Source organism: Pristis pectinata, chromosome 5, assembly GCF_009764475.1.
Source record: "Pristis pectinata isolate sPriPec2 chromosome 5, sPriPec2.1.pri, whole genome shotgun sequence".
NCBI classification, from domain to species: Eukaryota; Metazoa; Chordata; class Chondrichthyes; order Rhinopristiformes; family Pristidae; genus Pristis; species Pristis pectinata.
The window spans coordinates 107,096,802-107,124,119 of record NC_067409.1 but is presented as its reverse complement, the minus strand read 5'-3'; the positions used below and the strand labels follow the sequence as shown (position 1 = coordinate 107,124,119).

General features: G+C 36.3%; 1 protein-coding gene across 2 annotated transcripts in view; it reads left to right on the top strand.

The window, feature by feature from the left end:
• Nucleotides 1-19,394, top strand: part of skap2 (src kinase associated phosphoprotein 2) — a 205,940-nt gene extending 186,546 nt beyond the window's left edge. Inside the window, exons 12-13 of one of the 2 annotated variants that reach the window (XM_052016530.1) lie at nt 14,798-14,900; nt 16,279-19,394. The gene's annotated coding sequence lies outside the window, so the exon portion shown is untranslated. The remainder of the gene's footprint in view (nt 1-14,797; nt 14,901-16,278) is intronic. The other variant, XM_052016529.1, reaches the window with a different exon arrangement.
• Nucleotides 19,395-27,318: the final 7,924 nt, after the last annotated feature.

The following is a 27,318-nucleotide window of genomic DNA, read 5'->3' as shown; positions in this document are numbered from 1 at the left end:
TAGCTTCATCTTTGCTGCCTTGCTGTTGAACTTATTCTCCGGCCAATTTGCACCTAGTTATCTGAAAGGAGAAAAGTGCAAGAATATAAATATGTGAAAGGTGAATAGATGGAGAGGGAAAGGGAGGAAGAGTGCTTCATGCTTACACCAGCTGCAGCTGGTAACTAGAGGTGATTTTGCTATCGGCATAGTAATGCCCATCTTCCTTGTAGATGAGAGAGGTGTGTTGATCACTGTTTGGTTATATGTTTGAGTGATGAGCTTGTCTTAATTGAATATCTAACAGTGTGTGCAAGCTGTGAGGTGGTTGTGAAGTATGGATTAGTGGCGTATATAGTAGGATATACTGAGTGTTTGGTGAGGGTAGAATGTGATTGATAGAGACTGTTGGTAGGTGACCAATTGGATTATGTTGAATAGAGCACTGTGTCATGATAGTGATCTGTTAGTAGTATGAGGCATTAAGGTATTCATTGACCTCAATCACACTTGTGAGGTCTTCAGATATCTTATTGTATGGCACCTCATTGATCATGACAGCACTTTCCTATCCCCTCTCTGCCTGTTCCTGGAGGGCTTCCTGGCACTCTTTGGTTTGAGGACATTTCCTTTATTCTCTCATCCACCTCATCTACCAAGATTTCCAATGCTTTATCTGAATAATCTGAGCAAGTGCTCTAAATTGTGTTCTGCTATGGTTTGTGGAAAGTTGCTAAGGTTCTGGAATTACTTCGACCACTAATTTCACAATTGGCAACATTGGGTCCCAAGTATGATGTGCCAAAGTAATCAACAGTGCAGTTAGCACTGACTGGTTAGTAAAATCATGATAATGCCCAGGAAATGTCAATTTTGTGTACACTTGGCACTAGTTTGAATGGGCAAAGGTAAAGTATGCATTGCAAATCAAATGCCTATTGTGTAGTAAATCCGTTTCAGCTGCTAATATATTGTATGTATGATTTATTTAAATTTAAATATTTGATATATTTATATCAAATATTTAAAAGTTTGTATTTTCCATTTATCACAGTGCATTCCTCTGAATCTTTACTAATGGGCTTTCCAAAATGTTGAAAAATATTTCAAAATAAACTGAAGGTCTTTTTCTTTAGCTTTTTTCCTTTTTAGTGCTAGAATATGTTACTTGGCAATGAAACTAAATGTATAATTATTTTAAATATTGTTCTTAAGGTTCCTTTCTTGACCCTTTAGAATTGCTTGCCATTGACGAGGCCTAATAATTGAACTTAAACAAGCCATTCTCTTTTTTTTTATCATCTTCCAATTTGAACAGAATGTTCTGATTTAATCATTATTTGACAATGGCATCATTTATTTTTAACACACCTTCTTAATTAAACCATGACCCTCATAGTTTAGCATGTGTCACCATGTTTTTAATATTGACCAGGATCTTTTGTTAATAATGTAGGTTTAGCAAAAACTAGTCAGTTACAATATTGTCATTAAATTTAGAAATAACTGTCGTTTTATTCCTTCTTAGTTTGTATTTAATGCAGTTATCAAACAACTTCTTTCCACTAAAAGCTTCTGATTAATGTATTCATTGCTTTTAGGTTTCTGCGCATTTTTGCATTTTAACCTTTGATCCTTTCTGTCAATAAATCTAGTTGCGGTTAACTCTGTAAAAACCAAAGAACCATTTTTATACCATGTCCAGCAATATATTTTTAAAAGCACCAGTTAATTCAGCATAATACCATCAGTAAGCAGATGTTGCAGACCTTTTAGGCAGATTGGTATTATAATCTGCAATTTTATAAAGTAGACATGGTAATTATCAAATCATTCTTTATTGGCAAAATATATTTGAATATTGTAAGCTAGTGTGCTCTTGTATACATAAAGGCTCAAGCCTTCTATGCAAGTAAATCATATTAAAAGCACTGAATCATCTAGTTTTAATGTACTTCAACATTCAAAGGTTTCCACATTATAATGTACTGATGAACCGAATATTTTATTTGAGAAACTGTCTTGCCAGCTGATTGATCTCTCCCATAGCAATAAATATGCTTATTTTCAGTAATGCACTATTTTGTGTATCTCACCATGATATAAACTTTCCAAAAACAGCCCAAGTATTATATTTTGCTGAGTACAATACAGTTTATGAAATAGATGGTAATGTGACTACAGTAATCTAATCACAAAAGCACTAAAGATATTCAGATGAGTTGGAAGTTAAATGAAGATAGTAACTATGGCACACTTTGAAAACTTCAAATTGATTTATTGATTTTAGGTATGTTTCTGTGCGAAGCGGTGAAATGTATGTTTAAGAATTGCAGCTTTATTGAGTTACCTTTTTTAAACTCTTGCTAGGTAATTATAATTTTAGGTTTGTCAAGACAAAATAGCTTCAAAGATCTCCTCAAGAATAACTTGCAGGGTTTTTTTTTCGGTTTACTTTTACCTCTTATCACTAAGCCCTAACTCCAGCTTTTTATGTACAACCAAAAGCAAGCAATTTGCATGTTTTGAAATGAAGATATCATCATGGATTGGGGCCACATTTACCTGCTTCCATTCTTAAGTATCTAATCCTTCAACCATAAAGAGCATAGGTAAGATCTCACCTGGAGTTTCACATACAGCTTTTTCCTCCTGTTTTTAAGAAAGGGGTGGGTTAGAGATATACTTGAATTGGAGGCAGTTCATTCCTGGTTTGAAGGGTCATTTAATGGGAAAGTGTTCACCAGGTTGGCCCTATACTCACTGGAGTTTAAAAGGAGAGGTGATCTTACTGAAACATAGGATTCCGAGAGATTTTGACAGAGTGGATGTTTCCCCCATGAAGAATCTTGCCCTGCCTCAGCGCTTCTAATCCTGAAGCTCTCATCCATGCCTCTGTTACTTATGGATTTGGCAATTCCATTGGGTCTCCCAGTTAGCTTCCTTTATTTTGTCCTCTGTAGTCTTGAGATTACCCAAAACATTGCTTTCCATGTTGTAATTCACATGAAGTCGCGTTTATCTATCACCCCTGTGCATGCTGCTCAACGATGGTTCATAGCTAGGTAATACCTCGAATTTAAAATTTTCACCCTTCATGGTCTCCTCTGTCCATATCTCTTTAATTTCCATCAACTATATAATCATACAAATTACTGGAATTCCTCCAATTTTGAACTCTGGTTTCCTCAAATTTAATCACTGCCACGATCACTTGTGCATTCATCTACCAATATCTTAAGCTCTAGAATTCCCTCACTAAATCCTTATTTACCTCTCCATCTTTCTTTTCGATGCCCCTGATAGACTACCACATTCTTTGAGCTGTCTGCCCTAATATCTCCTTAAGCAGGTATAGATAAAATTTGTGTTTGATAGTGCTGCAGAAACCACCTTAGCACATTTTTACGAAGTCATTATTCTTTGTGAAACTTTTGGTGCTCCACTAAACATTCAGCAGTGGTAATGCCATTTGATTAATATGTTAATTCACATGCTATGAAATTTCACAGCAGTGATTGGCACAGCAATAGTTTCTTCAGTAAATTAATCATCCAATATTAAGATCTATTTGGGCCCCACAAACCCCATGAAGTAATTTTTCTTTGGATATTGTTTAATAAGTTAATATAATAAGAGTTCTGCATTTAATAAAGAGAAAAGTGATTCAGTAGTTAAGATAAGATAACATATATATCACTTCCTCAAGATGTTCTAATGTGTTTTACAACCAGTCTGTAGATTTGAAGTGATACAAACACAGCAGCCGATTTGTGTGCAGCAATATTCCACAAAGGACACTAAGGGGTGACCTGATAGAAGTTGATTGAGATTTTTGAGGAAGTGACAGATAATTACTGAGGGTAGGGAAGAGGATGTTGTCTACATGGAATTTAGTAAAGCATTCAGCAAGGTCTCTCATGGCAGGCTGATCCAGAAGGTTAAGGCACATGAGATCCACAGAGACTTGGTAGATTGGAATTAAAATTGGCTTGGCCATAGAAGACATGGGGTAGCGATAGAGGGGTGTTATTCTGACCGGAGGTCTGTGATTAGTGGTGTTCCACAGAGATTAGTGTTGGGACCTCTGTTGCTTGTGAAAAATATAAATGATTTGGATAAAAACATAAGTGGGCTTACTGGTAAGTTTGCAGAAGACATCAAAATTGGTGGAGTTGTAAAATAGTGAGGCAGGTTGTCAAAGGATACAGCAGTTTATAAATCAGTTGGAAATCTGGGCAGAGAAATGGGAGATAGAGCTTAATCTGGATAAGTGTGAGGTGTTGCACTTTGGGAGGTCAAATATAAGAGGAAACTACACGGTAACTGGCAGGACCCTTAGGAGCATTGATATACAGAGGACTCTTTGGGTGTAAGTCCATAGCTCCCTGAAAATGACAGCACAGGTAGATAGGGTGTACTGTATTCTTGCCTTTATCGGTTGGGGCGTTGAGTATAAAAGTTGACAAGTCGTGTTGCAGCTGTATAAAACCTTGGTTAGGCCACATTTGGAGTACTGTGTGCAGTTCTGGTCACCGCACTACAGGGAGTTTGTGGCTGTAGAGAGGATGTGAAAGAGGTTCACCAGGATGTTGCTTGGATGAGAGAGTGTTAGCTATAAGGAGAGGTTGGACAAACCTGGGTTGTATTCTCTGGAGTGTCAAAGGCTGAAGGGCAAGCTGATAGAAGTATATAAAATTATGAGAGGCGTAGATAGAGTCTTTTTCTCAGGGTGCAAATGTCAGTATTAGAGGACATAGATTTAAGGTGAAGGAGGGGAAAGTTTAAAAGAGATTTGCAAGGCAAGCTTTTTTTTACACAGAAAGTAGTCGGTGCCTGGAACGTGCTGTCAGGGGAAGTGGTGGGAGCAGATGCAATGACAACATTTAAGAAGCATTTAGTCAGGCACATGAACAAGCAGGGAATGGAGGGATATAGACCATGTGCAAGCCGGTGGATTAGTTTAAATTGGTGTCATGGTCAGCACAGACATTGTGGGCTGATGGACCTGTTCTTGTGCTGTTCTGTTCTACATTCTATGATTGTGAAAAGTAGATATAGGTTAGATAGTGAAAAACAAAAGGGGAGATTTTTAAGCTGAGAGGTAGGAGTTTTAAGGGTGATCTGAGGGTTAATTTTTTTTACACACAGTGGTTGATATCTGGAATGCACTACCTGAGGAGATGGTGGAATCAAATACAATTATGTTTAAGAGGCATTTGGATGGACACTTAAATAGGCAAGGCGTACAGTCCTAATACAGGCATATGGGGTTAGTGTAGATGGGCAAAAAGGGTGACAAAGTCATGGTGCACCGAAGGGCCTGTTTCTGTGCTGTACAACACTATGGCTCTATGTATGTCTTGAAACAACGCCCAGCGTTTTCCTGAGAACTTTCATCACACTGATGATGCGTATATGGCATTATTCCAGAAAGTTGTCAAGTGACTGACCCATGCAATTTCTTACACTCGGTCATCATTTCACAGGATTTCCCTCCCACTCTGTCATCATAATTGATTGCAATAGTTTTGCCCAGTCAAAGTCAACGGTTAATGTGAGTTTGCTGAAGTATCACTATTTTTTTGGTGCAGCCACTTTGACCGATGGTGTCGATATTCTTTCTGTCAGCCAAGTGATATTTAGTCACTCTTTCATTTGAAATAAATATTGAAAAAGGCTTCTTTCCTCTGCACTTAGATAATTAGAAAAGAAATACATGCAACTAAGTAAATTGAAATTGGAAGGAATCTAACAGAGGGGTAGCTGACAGCCCCCTTGTATCCTCACCATTTCTATTTGTACTCTGTCTGATGCCAGGGTTTTCTTTGTGCAAGAATAGTGTAAGTAAATCATTTGGACAAACTAACCCTTAAAGTTGAAAAGAGATGACCTGTTAATTCTGACCTTTGTCAACATTACAGCTGTGCTTCTATTCAAATGTTTTCATTGTAAACTCCTAGATATGAAAATCCCAATTTTTAAAGATAACATGAAGCACAAAGATAATTGAAGATAGAAGAAATTAACAAAAAAATAAGGAAAAAAACAATTACTTTTGCCAATAGGTAAAAGAAAGAAGATTTTTAATGTATGACAATGGGAATCCATGAATTATTTTTCTTCAGTCTAACAAACAGCAAAAGAAACGGCCTTGTGCATTTATCACCGCTGCCAACAACTGAAATTCTTGCATAGGTAGATGGTCTGTTCTGAGCATTAATGCCACTTTAAGATATCTTTATTGGTCAGATGTACATAGAAACACACAGTGAAATGAATCTTTTTTGGCGTAGAGTGTTCTGGGGGCAGCTCGCAAGTGTTGCCACATTTCCAGCGCCAACATAGCATGCCCACAGCTCCTAACCCGTACGTCTTTGGAATGTGGGAAGAAACCGGAGCACCCGGAGGAAACCCACGCAGACACGGGGAGAATGTACAAACCCCTTACAGTGGCCAGAATTGAACCCGGGTCGCTGGCGCTGTAATAGCGTTACGCTAACCGCTACACAACCAAGCTGATTGGATCACCACCATCAATGCTTGAGTATGATGAGGAGTTTCCCTATATGGGAAACATACTCACATTAGTCATTGATTTTGTTTGGGCAAAACTATTGTAATTAATTATGATGACAGAGTGGGAGGGAAGTCTTGTGAAATGATGACTGAGTGTAAGAAATTGCACGGGTCAGTCACTCGACAACTTCCTAGAATAATGCCATATACACATCATCAGTGTGATGCAAGTTCTCAGGAAAACACAAGGCGTTGTTTCAAGATAAAAATAGAGTCATAAAGTTGTACAGCACAGAAACAGGCCCTTCAGCCCATCATGTCTTTGCCATCCTTTTTGCCCATCTACAGTTATCCCTCAAATAAGATGATGATTTTGCCTTATGAAACAACAGAATGATGGTCTAAGGGCAGTTGACAGCAATAATGCCATGATTAAAATAAAATTCTCAGACTGACTTCCTGATTCATTGTAGCATATTAATCCATTAAAATGTCATCTTGTTGTGGGTTCTGGCTTCCATTTTGTATATTCTTGGACCAAGACAGATTTGTGCATTTTTGACTCCAATCAGCACCTGATACATCAGCGACTGTGTCACAGGAAATGCTATGAGCGTTTTAAATTTAGAGTGGTTGTTATGAAAAATGAGATACATTTTGACAATCTGCATAATCCTTATGGAGACAAAAGTCCCATCTTCACCCTGAGGGCACCTTCCATCATGTTATGCAGCACTGCAAAAGTTGTGTATGGGATAGACTCAAAACAAATCAAGCAGCCTGCTGGATTTTTACCTCATCAACCACCCTAAATGTTCATTCCCTCCACGCCCATTCACAGTCGTGCAGTGTGTACCATCTACAAAAATATGTAAGTTTGATCCGTGATTAGTTAATTTTAGCCCAAATAGTGAAAATAAAAATGTTCTGGTATCTGTAGGCTAAGGAAGGAAAATCACCAGTTCCTTTATTAATATCTGGCAACCTCTAATGGCAGATATTAAAATGCATTCAAGTAAAGATGGAAGTTGTTGATGGAAACGGTCTTGCCTAGAAATGCAACTGGACTCAGGTGGCCGTTCTGATGTGCACCCACCTGCCACTGCCCCCCCCTCACAATACAAATTTCACAACCTGCTGGTACAAGAGAGGTCATGCCCAAGTGGGAATTGGGGTCAGGTTGGTAGAACAGTGAGTGGCGGGGTGGGGGAGGTCTACAAAGAGGATCTGCAAGAAGGATGGGGTAAGGGTCAGGGTGCTAGAGAGGTAAGCGGCTGAGAGTTAGGATCCAGAATCCAAAGAGTGGCCAGGATGGAAGCTAGATTGTGTTGGGCCAAGGCCTCAGGGGATTGCCGGCTCTGGGGAATTGGAAGGTTAGTGCTTTTAGGGACAACTAGAGGGGCAGAGCCCCAGGACTCAGTGGGTCAGATGGAGAGAACATTACTTGAAGAGGGGCCAGAAGGAACATTGATGTGTGGGACTTACCTCACAAGCCTCCTAATTCAGTACTAAGGCATTAAACACTGTTGTTCCAGGAACTACCAATGATGGTCATTCTTGAACAAATTGGTCTAATTTCCCCCTGCATTCCTCCAAAAGGAGTATCACTTGGGAGATGATGTCACTCCTGTACAACAAAGACAATAATCACATCAGGCCCGCAAGGATGCATCAATCCAGTTATATTGCTGGAATGATCTAATTTGATAATTGTTGCATCTCACCCTCAGGATAGCCAATTTTTAATCACATAGTGCTGAAAAATCTTTGGAATTCTCTAGCCCAGATGGCAGTGGAAGCTCAGTCATTGAGAACATTCAGAACAGAAATCAATAGGAGGGAATGAAGGGATATGGGTTTATTGCCAAGATAATGGCATTGAGGTAGTTCAGCCATGACCTTGACAATTGGCAGAGGAGATTCAAAGGACCAACTGCTCACTCCTGCTTCTTTTTGTTAAGTTCTTTTAAAAAGATGTTATGCACTTGAATTTTCCCCTCTTCTCCAGAGATACAGTTGAATTGTGGACTGGTATTCATTGATTTTTGTACTGAATTCTGACCCAAACACAAGAGGGATAATTATCCCACTGCTCACAGTAAGACCCTGAGAGGAAGGAAATCTATTTGGGGAAACAAATATCTATTACTAGGAATTTGCAGTATTCTAATTTTCTTAATTTTTCTTCTGTATGTTTGTGCTAAAAGAGTAACCATATCAGGAATTAAAAGATGCACCTGTAGGGAATTTTGAAGTTGGCTTTGCTGGATAAAAACAGTGGTGATGATCGTTCTTGTATCCACTATTTGAAATGTTGAAAACCCTTTTATTTATCATAGCTGTGTGTATTCAATTCCATCTTTCTCAGAAGCACCTTTCATATCAAAATCATTAATTATGGGAAAAGTGCACATGTGTCACAATTTTATGACAACAATGAAAAAAGCCATTTCTTCAGATGCAAGGATAATTTCTTTAAAAAAAGACAAATATTGGGTAATCCAATTAAATTTTAAATAAAAAGAATAAATAGTAAAATGGCAAAACTGTTAACCTGATAGGTTTATGTATCATGCATTATTGTTTATTTTCCACAGTACAAATTTTGCTTTTGACATTTCAGAAAATCTCTGACCATCAGCTACATTTATGTTATGGCAGACATGAGCATGAGTGAGGTACAGAATTTGTACTTTATTTGAAATAACTTTGAATGTCAAAAAATTAGTGATCAAGTAATATAAATATAATTAAGATATCCATCCAGTGAAATATTTGTGTAAAGAACCAATTGGGACCTATTTTATTTGTATTAATGCATTGGATGGCATCCCTGCGCTTACATCTTGTGTGTATTTTTCTGTGCTGTTATATTTGTTCCGTTAAATCTGTTTACTTTTCTGGCATCTGGAGCATGTTGTAAGTCTGGTATTCTTAATCAATTTTGGCAGAAACAGCTAATTTATTATGTTAATCAGGAAAACATTAGGAGTGCATTTATGGGAGAGATTTGATTTTTGAAGAAATACTGATGTTGATATTTTTATAACTTTCATGTATCAACATGGCAAATTTTAAAATGTAATAGCTATAAAAATAGAGTTTAAGAGATATCTTGAGAGATACTCTTCATTGCTGTTACATCATTATTGTGATGTTTTTTTTTACAGTGGACCACAGCCATACTATTTGCTCAGCAGTTCTAAGACATAAAAATATTTAGTAGTACAATTATTTCTGAATATCTGCAGTAACATTGAACTTAAAGTCGTCACTGTAAATGGTTAAAATTATTCACAGCATTAATAAGCTGTATATCAAAAAACGGAGCCAAACCTCCACCCCCCTGTCAATTCCTAAAAAGGTGTGAACCTAAAAGAGAAACTGGGGGAAATTGTGCTAATAATGTATTATGTCAAGTGTATTGAAAAAAAAATGTAGTAAGGAGTCCTGTTTATAACTGGTTTCCCACATTGTGTGACTGAACAAGACATTCGACTGATGTTAGGTGACTATATTTTTTTAAGCTTAACAACTATTTTTCTTCAAATAAACCAACCCTTTAACAGTCTGATGAAATGCCTTAGGGGACCTAATGCACATCTAGTGATGTGTCATCCAGAGAAAGTGACTTGAGTTTCACACCAAATGACTGGAATTCCTTCTTGACTAGAGCACAAAATTAGAACACGAATATTTTGGAAAAGCTAAAATGGGGATTCTAACTTCCCTCAGCACTTCAATTATTAAAGTAATATCAGTACTTTTATTTTCTAATTCTTCATTTCCCCTTCCCTCCCAAACACAACCCCTCCCCAAAAAACCCCATTGACCTTCATGTCAGAAATGACACACTTGTAACTTCACTCATATACTTGATTAGGTTACTGGTTGTGAAAAATGGCATTGTACCTATGGGCTATCACCTATAACAGTCAGACCCAAGAGACCTTAATTTATATAGTGTCACTTTAGATTACCTGTTCTTTGTGTCAGCATAAGCTTTCCAAGTTTAAAGTGTCATCTCTTTAGAATATTATTTGTCAAAAAGATTTAAACATAGATTATCTTTTCCATTAGACCAAGGACTGAACAATGTTATTAAGATGGTATGTATCAATCTGTAATTGTTTTTATAAGTTTTTAAATCATTTCAGTAATGCTAACAAGACTAGTGGAATACTAAACCCTAATTCTCTTTTTGCATGTTCATTGTCAGTGAAGGGTCAGACTGTAGAAGGTGGGTGTTGTTGGATTGATTTGCACACATTGAACATGGTACTGTATCACACAAACTAGCTGTCAGCTGTCATTCCTCCTTCTCTATCAAATGCATTTTAACATTTTTAAAATGCAGATAGATCCGATCCTATATTTGAACTAATTGAATATTTATTAAGTTCTCAAGTGTGAATTGATCCCTTTATCCACTAGTTGCTGTAAACCAGCTAGTCTGTGCTGCTGGAATGAGATATTAGGATACTACCACACTTTGTCATTAAATTCAAGAGATTCCTTAGCCATAAACAATGGGTTTCATTTTGTATTTGTGGTCTCAGATCAATTTCAGGCCACCATTAAAACACAGATGTAACGCTACTGGCTATAGGAGCCACTTGGTATTCTCAGATATCATCATGCATAACAGAACATCATGCTTTCACTGACATTTGTCTAAAACATGATACTCTCTTTATTTCCAGTGAAAGAAAGAACAAAATCTGTCATTTAAGAATGAATTTGAACTAAGTATATTTTATTTTTCTATTTGTATAAAAATGATGTTGTGGTTACTTGAATGTCAGTTTGAAATATATAACATAATTAATAATAGAAATATATTTGACACCGGTTTTTTTATAAAGCTAGATACTATTCAGCAATATTCGGCTTTTTGCTGTAGTGATTTTATTTCCAAAAAAGCCTTGTAGGAAATGGTATGCCTTTCGCCCTTAAGCAGTTACTGTTTCTCTCTCAGATTGTTTTCTTGTGTATTGGCACTGAAGCAGTGCTGTAGCCTGGATCTCTGGGATTACTATTCAAATCTAAACAGATTTGTGTGATAATTATTTCAGATTTGTAAAATATAGACAACAGACTTCTAGTCTGTGCTTGGATTATTTCATTTCATGTAACTGATTAATAGAGAAACATTTCTGGTATAAACTGACATTATATCACTTACAAAGAGCTAGAATATTTTTCTGCTTTTTAAAGAGGCAGTTTTCTTAATGTTTTAAATAGTTTCATTCCATATACAGTTAGTTGTGCCTTTTTTCTCTATGGTAACTTAAAGGGATTTATGCATTGAGGAATACCAGATGGCTGATTTGCACATACCTGTGTTGCTGCATGCTGTCTGGAGATCAAACCCAGGCTGTACACTTCTTCCAGAACATTGTGCAGAGACCAGTAAATATGTTTTTTTGGTTTACATGAGCCTTCACACCCTCCACTTCAATTTTGAAAATAAAGTCTTAAACTAATAAGCAGCACTCTTGAGAATATGTAGCATTCTCTGCAGTCAATGGCAATATATCACTTACATAGGTAATATTTCAGAATAATCTGCCTGAATATTTGGTCTGCCAATAGACAAAAATCAAGCCTTACAGAGATTTCAAAGTTGTGGATGTTTGTTTTCTATCTGACAATATTATTCACTTTTTTAAAACTCAGGTGATATAAATATGGAACTGATAAATAAATTTGTTGAAAATTCATATGCTGATAATGCAAACTTTGCAGCAAATAGTCAGTATTTTAATTGAAATTCAATAATTGAAACTAGCAGAATTGACCATAACGTTGATATGTAAAATAATCAATTTTCATCATACAAGATGTATTAAATATTATGAAGATAACTTGCGTTAGATTTATTAAAACTTCAGTTGTTATACAGCTAAAAATATATACATAATGCTATTTGTATTTAGAAATATTTTTAAGCATGATTTGGAAAATTTAAACTAACAGTTTTGCAACAATGTTTTGACTAAATCTCTTCTGAGAAGGTGAAAGTTATAATTTGTTAATAATTGCTTTGTATAGTAGTATTATGAGATACTGAATTATGAATACATACCAAGGATTCTGTGTAATGAGATACATTTATATAGTTATGCATTCTTAAAATTTAAATGTAGATTTTATTTGGCTTACTGCAGTTGATTATATTCTCAGGGTTCATGCCCTAAGCACAGGGTTGAATGGAATAAGGTGCAATGTTCCCTCTGCCTGAATATCCTGCTGTAGTGTGGTCACAACACACTAATTAGCCTGAGAAAAGCAGTTGGGAAAGAACCTTAAAAAGTTTACACATGCTTACACCTTTGATTTATTACTGCTAGAAGTCTGTATCCCTTCAATATAAAACTGTGGACTTTTAGATTTTAGTATTGATTAAAACAATTTTAGTTTTGTGTGTTAAAGAAGAATAAGAATTAAATGAAGACACTGTTAAATCAATTCCATATTACTGTGCCCACTGTTGGTAATAAATATATATTTGCACTTCATTTTAATTTAGCAATTACAGTATCTTGAACATTGATCTTTATGATTTTGCTATGGTAGCACTGCTCTAAAAATGCTTCAGCTGTTAGAAGCTTTTTTTTAATGTAATAGTATTTGTAGTAAACATTTCACATAAAATTCCCCTACTACAAATAGGAATCTGTTGTGTTATCTTTTGGTTAACATGTAGCCAGGTGATTTTTTTTAAAATAAGCACTGTCCTAACAGTAAAAGGGATCTAATAAAATTACACGTACATATTCTGTTGCATGGAAATGCAATTCCTCAACATTTCTTTTGGCAAAATGTGAAGAAAATATCTCATAGCAGAGGACTTTAAGATTACTATGAAGTGCTGAAATAATTTTTGCTCATAGAAATTATCATACTCATAGCCCTGGAGGACAAAAATTTCAGCTTTCACATATGATTTTTTTTCTTTATGCTTCATTAGGCTGTCTGCTATTAGAACTAGGTTATCATAATTTACTGATTTTTTTTGAACTGGCAATTTGCAAAAAAGAACTTTAATCAGGAAATAAAACTTATTTTTTGTCAACTTTGATTAGCTGAACCTGTTTGAAATCAGATTTGTTCTTCATTAATATTTCAACCATTATTGTCATTGACAGAATTTGTTGTCAGTGTAATACATTAATAACAAGCAGATGGTTCTAATCGTTCATCTAGTTGGCTTTTTTTTGGCAGAAATTAAATATACTTTTCACTGGAGATTAAGTGTATCTAAAATAGTTTCCCCAACTCAATGAAAAGTGTGCTTTTCAGCCCTTTAATATTGCTCTGAGGTATTTAAAAATATGCAGCGATCTCAGCTATAAAAATATCATAATCTTGTGCATTTCTGCCTTGGAAGTGACTAAACCACTAATTGTTCTATCCTGCTTCAAATCTATAAGAAAAATAAGCATTTTCATGCAAAAGAATGGAATACAGTTCATCACAGCTGTTTAAAGTTGGTTTATGTTCTTTAGGAATCTCTGCTACTTGTCAGGTACTATGCAGTGTATTCTGTTTTGTCCTGATTATGACATTGAATGAAATATCCAATTGTTTAATTACTTTCCTGAAATTATATTTTTGTTGTTTTAATATTTTTTAAAAAATCATTTAATGTTATGATCCAATTTGTTGGAAACATTTACTTATTTTGCCAGAGTTTGTTAATCAAGAAGTTTGACATTCTCAATATTACTGTTCTGCGTGAATGAACTGTGAATGGAGAAACTTTGTTCTAAGACTGGACATGTTGCTTTTGTTCCCACAAAAATGTTATGTTGGAGACAAAACAATTTAAAACATCTGTTGACAATTTGTTATTGAGCATAAAGTGATATATCCTCCAGTTCCATGACAGAAGTAAATAGATTGCTGTTATTTCTATATACATTTTTTGCATGGGTTCAGTTATAATTAAAATATCTAATGAACATTTTCAGTTTTAAAACATTTTTTCCAAATATATATTACAATTAAGTTAGTATTTCAAAATTCTGATTTATTTTTGTTTCAAAGCCATTAAACTTAATGGAAGTTCAGACAAGAAGTGTTGTATAATACAAGACGGTATGCAAAAAAAACCAAAATAAAGCAAGTTGCATTGTTAAATGTATATTGTTCTAATGGTTAAAAGCTTCGAGTCACTTTTTTGGGATTGATGGAATACAAAATTTTAATTGCCTTTGCACAGTTAATTTTGCTAAAAATTTCATTTGTTAAAAAATCTCACTTTATATTTACGTGTGTATTTCTTTTATTTTAGGAATATAATTCATTTGGGTGGTGGATAGGAGAAATGAAGGGAATGATTGGCTTGGTGCCTAAAGTGTACCTAATGGAGATGTACAACATTTGAGAAGGTCTGGGTAAGTACATTTTAATTGAATCTCAGTATAATAGACCATCAGTACCTTATTCCTGTATCATTTATATAGAAAGCATTCTTGTCAAGGTTTCATCCTGTAGTTTTAAAACAGTTTTTATGTTTAGGAGACAGACGTATGCATCTTCCTGTTGTGAGCTGTCAAAAAAAAAATCCCATGGAATTATTTAACAAATGAGAAAAAATAACTGCTTTGGGCCTGATTCTGCATTTTATTGATTTAATGCCCTTCCTTTGCCCACTGTGACTAAATGAGAATATTTCACCTGTCAAATATTCCTGAAAAATACCTTCATGAAGAAATACTCTATCTGTAACACATGGATTATATTGCTAAGTGGAAATTGACCTTTTTACAATAAAGCTACTTCCTTTTAATGTCCCAACAGTATTCGAATTGAAAAATCATGTGCCTTTTTAGTACTAAAAATGTGTGGTTTACTTGGATAAATATATATAATATATATGCATATATATTTATAGCCTAAAAATAGTCATTTCAGTGCAGATTGCCAGCTTTTTTTATATAAAATCTGAGGAACTGGCAAAATTACTCAATAGACCTCAAGGCACGGTTTCCCATTAGCAAAGTACTGTCAGAGAGAAACAAAACAAAAATAACACTATTTGATGTGTCCATTACAATAAAACAAAACATACTAGAAAATAATTTCATGTTTTATAATAATTTACAAAATTATTAGAAGCATTCAGCTGTGCAAAGAAATGAGATGGGGGTAGGGCAGCTGAATGGAGCATCACCCCGACTGACAATGAAATGATTGTATTTAAAGAAAGCAGTAAAGGCGAGTATATGATAGAAGTGATCTACTAGTTTCAGAAGATTATTGTCAAATTTTGATTAATGCCTTTATTGTTCTTTCTGAACAGATTTGAAATGTGTCAAGTGAGTATCACTTGATAATGGAGTACACCGGCTATTGTATGTTGGAAGAAAACACTAGATGGCAGTAGTTTTCTGCAGACCTCAATTATATCCTCCATCCAACCCTCTCCCCCCCACCCCAAGACATACACTAATCCCACCTCCCCCGCAATTCTCATCTACCTATAATGACGTTTTATTCTGCACAAAGGGATTTTTTTTAAAAAACTAGATAGAAGGTCATGCAAAGCTTGTCTGTCCTTTGCCAGGAGAGGGAGTTTGTACCCACTAGTTCTATTTCCCAGTTTATTTTATCACAAAAATAGCATCATCTTATTAACAAAATAATCTATCCTCTTACCACAGATGTGAAAATCAAGAAGCAGCTAAGTGTTTAATTAAATTAATTCCTCATTATTGTAATTATCTCATAATTTCACTGATGCATTATTTTTTATTTTTCTGTGCTTTGCAGCTCGAGCAACTCAAGCTATTGGAGACTGCACACCGGCTTTATATAACATCTTTGCTGAATACTTGGCCAGTATATTTTCATTGCTTTCAAGACTTGTCATTACAACTTAATCAATTGTAGACAAACTCAAAATCGAAGGGGATGAGGCTGATTTTCCTTCCTTTCCCCCAGAGTATCTTGAAGTAACTGTAAGCACTGTTTTCTGTCTTGTCTGTTTCACTTTATTGAATCTTGTTCTAATGTTCCAGTCTGCAAATTTTAAGGTTCAAATAAAGTTTAATTGTGTGCAAACTGTTGTTATGCTAATAATTTAAATGCCTGCTGTGTAACTAATGAAATTACTGTGTTATGATTAATTTGGAAACTGGTATGTTGATTGTAGTAATTGAACACAACAAGGTGAAGTAAATGATTATGATGCCATATGGCCTGTTAATCTCAAAATTTAAAAGAGGATGAGCATTTTCTTCCAAGGATTTTTTTAAAATATTTTAAAAACAACTTTTTTTGGCAGATTGTAAATTAATTCAAAATGTTTTGTTGCTGTTAACTCTCAAGATATTAGTACTGAGAATCTCAAATTTTGTTATAAATGTTGAACTTGGAAAGTAGTAATAATTTTACCTGTTGATTAACCTTATTAAAAACGCAACTCATTTCAATGGCTCTTTGTTTAATAACAAATAATCTTTTGCGTGCGCAAGACTTTATCAGTAAGTCTGCCTGCATAATTCTGGTACTCTAGTTATAGTTTCTAAATGAGGAGTTTCTTAAAAACAGTCACTGTATTGGTGGATGTGGCTGATAGAAACTGCAGATTATTACCTACAGCTAAAATGAAGACGACATCATGTACATATTAAACTCAGTCATCCCTTGAACTAATTTTAATTGGAGCCTTGTTTATTTCTGCCAATCTTTTTTAAATCTCAGTTTAGTTTTTGGTTAATTTTAAAATTTGTGCAAATATACAATTACATTTTGCATTCTGGCCACCACAAGAATGAAGAATTTTATGGATGATACAGAATCAAAGATGGATCAAATTAATTTGTATTTCTAATTTTCAGAGACAATGTGTTCAAAAATCAAGTTAAGTTTCTGGAGTCAGTGAAAACATTAACAGAGAGGAAATAAATGAGTTGCATAATAAGACATAAATGTTTTTTTCCACTCTTTATCACTGATAATAGGTAGCACTTTCATGAAAAGAACCATTTTGCAAAGCACACATCACTTATTTTGTTTCAATGCCTTTATATGAAATGGATACACAAACAATTAAACCTGCCAATGTACCTAATTTTCATAAGTTGCATTAAAATCAGTGGATAAATAGCAAAGACAAGATACACTATAAAGGCTGTCTGCTGGTGCCACATGAGAGGACTTGTTCCATTTTTTTTAATGTAGCTGGCTTTAACCCCATAATTTATGAATAGTTCAATGAAGATAAAAATTGGTGCTCTAGCAGTGATCACATGTACTAAATCTGAATGCATGATGAAACAAAATTTTTATTTGTGTTTATGCCTATTTCAGTGTTTATCAATGTACCTTATTTTTATGCTTAATATCCATTGTTTTACATTGGAGTTTTGCTTGTAATTAAGAGACTCATTGCAGCACAGCTCCATTACAGAGAATAAATCAAACCTAGTCATGCTGAGGAAAATTCATAAAAACCACTGAAGCTATAACAGCAAAATATGAAACCACCTTTTGTACACGTTTCAAGTCTAAACATTTTGGAAGAAAGGCTATTGTTAATAGGTAGGTACTGCATCTAATAATTAAAGTCTACACAATATTGATACTGTAATCTACTGATGATTACTTGCTGATTCTTTAACTATTGAAAAAGAAATCACTGAATGATCTGTGGTTGGTTTAATAATAAGTTTCCCTTACTTCATACATAATGCAATATATTGAGAAACTTACATCAAGCGTATCTAGTACGTACCTTAGGGAGATAACATTGTGATGTATTGAGCAAAAAAATAGTTTCCAATGTAAATGTGTTTCTTTGAGAATCTGACGATTTTACATCATGTTCAGCACAGATGGGAACCTGTAATCAGAAATAAAACTGCAGAGTTATTTTCCACGTTTGAACAAATATAATTTTGTACAAAGTTTATACTTTGTTCCATTTTGTAAAAGTAGCAGAGATACTTTAACAAAGGAAGATTTATCAACTTCAGTGTTTATTTAACTATTGGCTTTTCAGATTAGGATGGGTCATCTTTATTTTACCCAACAAAACCAGAAGAGGTAACTTATGATAATATAAAGTGTATTTAAATAGGATTGTATAACTTTTTTATTTCTGATGGCTTGTCAGTTGAACATCATATAAAGAGCTAGTTGAAGACAATGAAATATACAAGAAACGGCAATTGTTTGCTCATGTTAATACATCTTTCCTTAATGAATCTGGTAATATCTAAAGGGCAGGCCAAACCAATAAATGTTCTGCAATAATTTAAATAACAATTTCATGAATATGTTGTTCCTATTTCATAACCATTAATACAATCTATGTTGCAATCTATGCAATGATTACATTAGAATTCTCCTAAACAAAGGGGATATTTGCAAAAGGTGAAGTGATGAGTCGAATGTTCATTTATCGTCCACAGAGCAAGGTAATATGGTGGATCCCTGTGGTTGCAGCTTGTGGTGCGGATCATCTGCTCATTCTTCAGGGGCCGCTTTAGCAGCAGTACATAAGGTGAGGAGGATAAGCCCGAGAAGGAATCAGTGTATTTCTAACTGAATTGCGGTATTAGGAGCAGATTTCAAGGAAATGCCAACCTTTGCTGCTGCAATGAAATTACCAGTGCAAAATAGTGTTGGGAATGGGAACTAGGACTGTGCCAGACAGATGGCACACCCTGCTGTGCCTTTGATTGAAAAAGAAGGGTAACATTTGCAGGGATGTCAGAAGAATGGTGATCAGCTAAACAAATTAGTCTCAGAAGTGCTCCATTGTAAGTGCTAACTCTGCTGCAGGGTACACCAGGAGCTGTATTTCAAAATAGACCATGTTTGCATTTTTTTAAATTACGTAAATATAGGAATCTGGGGTCCAGGGAAGATAGACCATTTGATATCTATTAGGTTGATATGGCATCCTGCGTAATTGTATTATTATTGTACTATTTTTGTAATCATTGCTAAAGCAGAGTGGAATTATTCAGAAATAATTAAAAAAAATTATTACACTTTAGTGATTCAAGTCTCAGATGCTTGCATTAGATGGAATTCATATGCATTTGCAGAAAAAAATGGAAATTGTATACCAAGTAATCACAGAGGTGCAATTGAATAAAGGAAGATATTAACAGCAGAACCCTCATCGTACCTACATTCTGCTCACAGTATAAACATGGTGCAGTAAGAATGGTTTTTGCTCGTCTCAGCTGGCAGGCTGATTCCGCTTCAGTAAAGACAAGGTACGGAAATGTCCTTTGGGTGACATTCAAAACTCGATATAAATCCTGTGCTTTATGAGACTGCAGTGCAATAAATTACTTAGCCTAATTGTAGATGTAATGAATTACCATAATTAGTCATGGGCTACATTAAATTAATCAGCATGGTACATTATTTTGCTAAATTACATCCTTGCCTTCAGAAGCCACCAGTGCAGCAATCACTGTTTCTTCCAAGAGGGAATGATGCCATAATGAGAAGCCTTTCTGCTCCTACAACTATGACAGGATATGAATTTTGATAGGAGACAGGAAGGCTTTTAGACACTAGAGCCTCAACTTCTGCCTGGAGTGTCTCTGGTAGTTAATGATACTTCAGTCCTCCTGCAGGGGAGCAGTGGGCTGTGTCTGAGAAGGATGGAGAAGATTCTCCTTACGTGGAAAGAATTCAGACTTAGCTAGGACTTTAAGGCAAATAGTGCTGCTGATGTAGCTGTGGAAATGCATTGTTGGGTGATACAAACAGAAGTATTCAACAGAAATATGAAATAACTAGCTGCTGAGCACATCTGTAAAGATATGCAAAGGGGTACAAAAATAACATCTCCTAATGTGGTAATTTGTGTTTTTCCTGGTGGGCACCCGTTTAATTAGTGCTATGAGGTTTTGGATTTCTGCTTATCATGCACATTGTTTTCCAGCTGCACAGACGATTGCCAAGTTTATAATGGCTTGACCCTGTTCTGTAAAACAGCAGTAAATTGCAACACATACATAGAGTGGAGGCAAAGGGCTCATTCTTTTGGGTTTTTTGCTGTCACATCTACCTGGGCTGGGGATTAATGGTCTGATGTTAAGCATCTGTCCCCTGTCTTTTGGGGAAGCAAACAGAGTTAGAATTTCACGCCATTTTCGGAAATGTCTGTAGTGGGAGAGACCTTCCCACCATTTTTGTGAAGTGGCATATCACTACCATAGGCAATGGGACAAGGATATTGAACAGAAGCAAGACGTTAGTTTTGCTGACAGACTTACCTAGTACAGAAGATAGACACTTTGTGTTATCGTTTAATCTTTGTCAATTGCCTCAATTGTATTTTACTATTGCAACTATTATTTACAGAATTATTAGTAGTAGACAGGAAAATGAAAATGTTTTGATTTAATTGAAAACTGCAAAATAAGATTAAGCAAGCTACTTAAACAGAGTAAGTTTTAGTTCTTTGAGAAAAAGGTGCTTTTAATAGAACTGTACATAGATCTTATTCAATAATTGCAATATTCAATAATGCAATAAAAATAATGGGGATTCCAACAGCTCATACTATTTATGCACAAATAATACAGAAAATTCAAACAAGATGTTGCCAGGACGAAAGGGCCTGAGTTATAGGGAGAGGTTGGCTAGGATAGGTCTTCATTCCTTGGAGCGTAGGAGAATGAGGGGTGATCTTATAGAGGTTCATAAAATCATGAGGGGCATAGATAAGGTGGATGGTAACAGTCTTTTCCCCAGGGTAGGGGAGTCCAAAACTAGGAGGCATACATTTAGGGTGAGAGGAGAAAGATTTAAAAGGGACCTGAGAGACAACTTTTTCACGCAGAGGGTGGTGAGTATATGGAACGAGCTGCCAGAGGAAGTAGTGAGGCAGGTACAATAGTATCATTTAAGGAGCACTTGGATAGGTACGTGGTGGGGCAGGATTTAGAGGAATATGGGCCGAACGCAGGAAATTGGAATTCGATGGTGCCACGGTCAGCATGGACTAGTTGGGCCGAAGGGCCTGTGTCCGTGCTGCATTGCTCTATGAGTCTATGGCTAAATGTGGAAATACAAACATGGTAATGTTTTTCCCTTAGCTTTCTAAGAACGGCTTTTTGCTACCTGCCATGCTATTTGAAATGCCTTGAACACTAATGTTACTGCATTTGTGTGTCAGGTAGAAATAAAGTTTGCCATGGTAAGTTAAGTCGTATCTGTATTAGTCTGAGAACCCTTTTAACAACGTGATAAGTGTTACCAGGTATTTACCGATGATTTGAATAGGTGGACATGACCTAGATGATGAAATGAGTAATGAAATAATTGTATTTAAATTGGAATAATAGGATATATTAAATAAATAATCAAGCTCAAAGAGAACAAACTCCTGGTCCAAATGGATTGCATCAACAGGGAAGACAGAGCAGAGACTTTTCTACAAAGATTTAATAACTCATGAGGAAAAGAGTGGTAGCAGAAAACAGCTGATGTGATACATGGATTTAAAAATGGGAATCAAAATGGCCGGGGAATTATATTTTAAATTTTAAATTTTATTTACAGCGTGGTAACAGGCCCTTCCAGCCCAACAAGTCCGCGCTGCCCATTTTAATCCCAAATTAACCTACCTGTGTGTCTTTGGAATGTGGGAGGAAACCGGAGCACCCGGAAGAAACCCACACAGACACGGGAGAACGTACAAACTCCTTACAGACAGCGACGGAAATCGAACCCCAATCGCCGGCGCTGTAATAGTGTCGCGCTAACTGCTACGCTACCATGCCGCCACATGATCCGATCGAGTTAACATTAGTAGTTAGAAAGATAATGGAATCCCAACTAAAGAAGAGAAATAAAGAACATTCAGAAACAAAAAGTAGAAAAGTGAATAAACAACATGGTCTTCAAAAGGAATGGTTTTGCTTGATGAAACTTAACTTACTGAATTTGATGAAGAGGTATCAGAGAGATCACAGCTAATGTAGTAGATGTCATTTCCCTAGATTTTCAAAAAGCATTCAATAAGGTGCCTCATAATGGGCAAGTGAGTAAGGTCTGTGAATGTATAGTCAATTCAGCCGGCATTGTGGGGTGAAGGGCCTGTTCCTGTGCTGCATTGGTCTATGTTCTTTAACCAGGTTGTAATAAACAGCTCAAGGACCAAACAGGTGCATATTAGAGTGGATAAACTGAATTGGGTCAAAAAAGAGGCTGAAGTGAGAAAGAAACTAGACGCTGAAAGGAAAAGTTTAAGCTTTACTTCAGCAATTCAAATATAGAATGAAACTCCAGATTTTTAATACTTTTTAGTATCAGTTATGTTGGGCAGTAATGAATTACTTTGAATACACAACATAGAAACAAGCCAAACTACTCAGCTAGGAGACACAAGAGAGACTGCAGGTGCTGGAATCTGGAGCAACACACAAAGTGCTGGAGGAACTCAGCAGGTCAGGCAGCATCTATAGAGGGAAATGGACAATGAAGGGTCTCATTATCCAGTCTAACATGCACCTTTTTGGTCCTTGAGCTGTTTATTACGACCTGGTTAAAGAACATAGAACAATGCAGCACAGGAACAGGCCCTTCAGCCCACAATGCCGACCATGATACCAATCGAAACTAATCAAGTTCCATGTCCCCCTATTCCCTGCCTGTTCATGTGTGCTTAAACATTGCCATCATATCTGCTTCTATCACTTTCTCTGGCAGCATGTTCCAGGCACCTACCACCTTCTGTAAAAGAAAAACTTGGCTCATAATTCTCCTTCGAACTTTCCCCCTCTTACCTTAAACCTATGCGTATGCCCTCTAGTATTTGACATTTCCATCTGGAAAAAAGACACCATGTACTCTATCTATGCCTCGCATAATTTTATGTACTCCCATCAGGTCACCCCTCAGCCTCCAATGCTCCAGTGAAGACAATCCAAGTTTGTCCAACCTCCCCTTATAGTTAATACTCTCCAATGCGGGCAACATCCTGGTGAACCTCCTCTGCACAATCTCCAAAGCCTCCACATCCCTTCTATAGCATACAATACTCTAAATGTGGCATAACCAAAGTTTTATACATGACTTCCCAACTTTTATACTCAAGAGTTAATTAGCTGCTTGTTCTGTGCACTCAAGCCCTGATGTCCAGATTCCTTCACTGCCATGTTAGCAGATTGTACCTGTAGCACTCAATATCAGCACAGTTTATTGTGAAAGGGCATATTTAATCAATTACATGCAAATTAATTGTGTCCAAATTATGTCCAAATTTTACATTAAGGACACTCACTTCTTTTAATGATCATTTTCAAATAGCCACATTTTACCATGGAAAACAATTTAGTGCATGTAATGTATATGGACTGTGATAAATGATTAGAATATATTGTGCCAATAAAGTTGTAGAATTGTTTCTGCAGTAGTGAAAGTTAAAGAGGTTGTCGAAAAGAAGTATTTATTCACATTCATGATTGAATTATTAAGCAGCGAGATGTGAAACTGATAACAAGACAAGAACTTAGAATTACTATCAGAAGCATAAAAGTGGAGGTTAGAAGTCAGTTTTTCAAGAGGTTTATTAGAAATTGGAATGCAATAGTGTTTGGCTATTGAAGCCAAGTCATTCTCTGTGATTTGGAGAAAATTAGATCAGCACCCAACAAATATATTAAAACATGTAGGTAAAGAGTTTAAAAATATCACTGAGGTTAGTTATCTTTGATGTGGACCTGATACCAACAAAGATATGAAGAGTAATATTGTTGTCTACCTAGAAATTGATATCTCTTTAACCTTGTTTTCCAACCTGTATCATTTTAATGTGGTACTAATCAAATTAAACTTATTACACTACAAAAGCCATAAATATTGAAATAAACAGTTATTGGATCAGATATATCTATTCACGTATTAACTGCTAATTAGAAAGAAGTCACAGCTGACTGTTGAATGTATATGTTTAGATTGTACAATGTAGAAACAGTAGTTAGGCCATTCAATCCTTTGAGCACAACTTTTTTTATATAAAAGAATTGAAGAAATTAATTTTAAAGGAATATTTCAAGACTGAAATAAAGCTGAAAGCAGTGGCAATGATATAATATGATTGGATTTTATGGAATTTTGCATGGCTATTCTTAGTGTCCTGCAGAAATTTTGCAGATATTTTTTCTGCAGTTAAACTGGGATGGAAGGCAAAAAACAGATCATACAAAGCATTGAAAGGAGTGAACTTAAATGGACCCTAATGGCCTTTTCTTATTCTGTGTTATATAACTGTTGAACAATTAAAGGTAGATTGAGACTTTATTGTAGTTTTAATTAAATTGTTAAACAACATTATAGCGCCTCATTATAGGAAGGATGTGGAAGCTATAGAGAGGGTGCAGAGGAGATTTACCAGGATGTTGCCTGGATTGGAGAGCATGTCTTCTGAGGATAGGTTGAGTGAGCTAGGGCTTTCCTCTTTGGAGAGGAGGAGGATGAGAGGTGACTTGATAGAGGTGTACAAGATGATAAGAGGCAAAGATCGAGTGGAGAGTCAGAGACTTTTTCCCAGGGCGACAATGGCTAACACGAGGGGACATAATTTTAAGGTGATTGGAGGAAGATATAAGGGGGATGTCAGGGGTAATTTTTTACACTGAGAGAGGTGGGTGCATGGAACGCACTGCTGGCAGAGGTTGTGGGGGCAGATACATTAGGGACATTTAAGAGATTCTTAGATAGACACATGAATGATAGAGAAATGGGGGGCTATGTGGGAGGGAAGGGTTAGATAGATCTTAGAGCAGGATAAAATATTGGCACAAAATTGTGGGCTGAAGGGCCTATACTGTGCTGTACTGTTCTATGTTCTAACACTAGAATACCTATATTCTTGAAAGAGCCAATGGAAATTGTCTTGCTTTTAAGTTTGAATGGTCCAATAAATAACCTCTAATAATGCACTTTTAATTCTCATGTTCAAATCCCTTGATGAATTTGCCCCTCCCTATCTGCATAACAAGTTCTGATCCTGCATCCTTCAGATCTCTGCTTCCCTACACATCCCATTTCATCCCACCATTGGTGACAGTCTGTGGCATCCAATCAAATCTTTTGGTAACACTCAGTGCTAAGTTTACTCACCAAGAATAGATTTTATGTGGATGAGATCCTGCGGGGGTGGGGGTGGGAAGCAAAGAGCTGGGAGGGAGGGAGGGCACCAAAAAGCTTGGGTAGGTTGGTCAATTGTTTTTTTAAACCAGCTTCCCACCCATTCCCTTCCTCAATCCCTACAACCCTCCCAGCTCATCACGTTTGGTGTGTAGGTGGTACATCAAATTCACTCAGAAATATAGTCATGCCTTCAATTGAGATAGCATGGAAATTCTGTGCCACTGAGTGCAGAACTACCAACTCTGCTCAGCCAGATGAAGATGTTATGCTTTCGGCCACGCTGACCAACTGCAATTGTCACATAATTCTGCAACTTATGCCCCTCAAATTCAAGAATAACTGCTCCAGTCTCCTTGCAAACACACATATGGATGGGATGCTGATACTTGTACTTGTGCTGCTGCTCTGGAAGTATCCTGTTGCTCAGTGTGGCCAAAAGTGCAATATCCACACCCAGCTGGGCAGCAGCACATCCTCCATAACATATATCTGCATTCTCAGGTGTGGAAGCCTTGGGCATTGGGTATAGTTTTGGTCCTGCATAATTGTATCAAGTCATCCTTCCTATTACTTGCAATGAAGAGGTTTGCCGCCTTAACTGCTTGCATGTTTACTCTCAGTGGCTGGTATACAAGGATACCTGGATCATTATGTAAATCAACATTTCCTGATCCGATAACATTTAAATACAACTCTGCCTTTCAATTCTTCCCACCAAAGCGGATAACATCTAACCATGTTCTAATTGTACCAGCCATCTCTCAACCTGTCTAAAACACCTTGAAGTCTCTTTGCATTGTCCTCACAGCTCTCAATCCCACCCAGTTTCATGTCATTGGCCTTTGATTCCCTCATCCAAATCATCGATACATATTGTGAATAGCTGGGGGCCAAGCACTAATGCCCACAGTGCCTCACTAGTTACAACATGCCCACCTTAGTAAGTCCCATTTACTTTTACTGTCTGTCGACCAATGCTTAATCCAGGCCAATATCTTCCTCCCAATCCCACATACTTTGCACATGTACCTCTTATATGGATGTTATCAAAGACATTCTGAAAATCGAAACACACCTCATCCACTGGTTCTTCCTTATCTATACTAGTTAGATCATCAAAAAACTCCAGGAGATTTGTCAAACATAATTTCCCTTTCATAAATCCACTTTGACTTTACTAGGTTGTGAGGACAGATTGTGTGGTATGAGCAAGATGTAGATGACAATACCATTATTCTCACTTTCCTTGCTCTGACGTTAAATAGCTGGTGGCACTAAATGCAGGAGCAGGGGACTACTTTCCTGCTGCTGACTTCTGTGGCAAACTCTTACCACACCTTCTTTATATTGACTACTTGCTTCTTCCTCCTGTCAATGGCTGTGGACCCCAGTTTCAATTAAGGCAATGCATCACTGGAACTTAGATCAACTGAGTTAAGTCCAAAGTCTGTTATATGTAAGGCTTACAATGCAATTGTGTAATAAAGATCTGAAATTGAGTTAAGCACATTATCATCACCAGTGCTCACCTACACACCTTCTATAGAAAACGTCAGGTCTCCAGCCCACAGTGTACTTCACCTCTGCCTACCCCTCTTCCCTACTCCTTGAGCAACAGGAAGTAAAAATTCCCTTCAGAAGCAAATACAAGGTGAGTCACGAAAAAAAAGTAATGCTGAA